Genomic DNA, 1,025 nt, shown 5'->3' with positions numbered 1-1,025 from the left:
ATGTAGGTTTAGATTTTAGGGCCGTAGCAGCTTAGGTTTTGGGTCGCTCAATGTCTTAGCTTCGGTGACGCGGTGTTGAATAAAGCAGCTTCAGATCCTCCCTCGACGAGGCGTTCTGCTCTATGGTCGTAGATGGATTTGGAAACTAGCCTTTTAGAGCAAGGATGCCATGGTGGCGACGACATTTATGTGATGAACTTGTGTCCTCAGGCTCTGCCGTTGCGACGGCGTTCGCTCTGGCGTCTAAGCGAAGCACGGAAAGTAGTTCAGGAGTGGGTGATGGCGGTTATCTACGTCGGTGGTAGATGGAAGACGATGGATTCGTGGTTGAAGGCTGGTGGGTCAGGTGATATGACCGCGTGTAAGTTAACTACGATGGTCGATACAGTTACGACTACGACAAATAAGGAAAAGCTAGTTGCCGTGACTTGTATCCATCCAGACCAAGGGCGTGGCATGCATGCAATGCAATAATAAAAAGGAATTAATACCGAGGGACGTGGGAGGGGCACACATATACGCCTTGCTGCGCGGTGTGCATAAAAAATAATAGCGTCGAGTCGTACGCAACAAACCGATTCGCTCAGGCGTAGACAATTTTTTATTAATCTTCCATATGCATAGATGGCCTAAAACACAATTAATATAACCCTTAATTAAGAAGATCAGAATCATCGTACAAAAACCGTACCAAAAGTATTATACGTGTACCATGCTTCTTAACATACTATTGATATGAATTTCTACTAGACCTTATTGTGCACCTCTCTGTCGTGTCCGGGCACAATTCAAACATTGTTGAGTAGTGCTGAAGGATATTTCAGTGGATACGAGGACACATCAATTATCTCTCTCGTTGCAACACACGGGTATATGCGGCCAAGCACATTAATGTAACATGTAAGCATGCTATAATAATTGAACATATGAAGAAATCTCGACTGTCCATCAGACCGTGCAATCCTTCCAAAAATGCCCCTCAGACGTCCATATTATACACGTAACATCAATGTATTGATTTTAAT

Source organism: Triticum dicoccoides, chromosome 6A (assembly GCF_002162155.2).
Source record: "Triticum dicoccoides isolate Atlit2015 ecotype Zavitan chromosome 6A, WEW_v2.0, whole genome shotgun sequence".
NCBI lineage: Eukaryota > Viridiplantae > Streptophyta > Magnoliopsida > Poales > Poaceae > Triticum > Triticum dicoccoides.
This window is presented reverse-complemented; position numbering follows the sequence as displayed.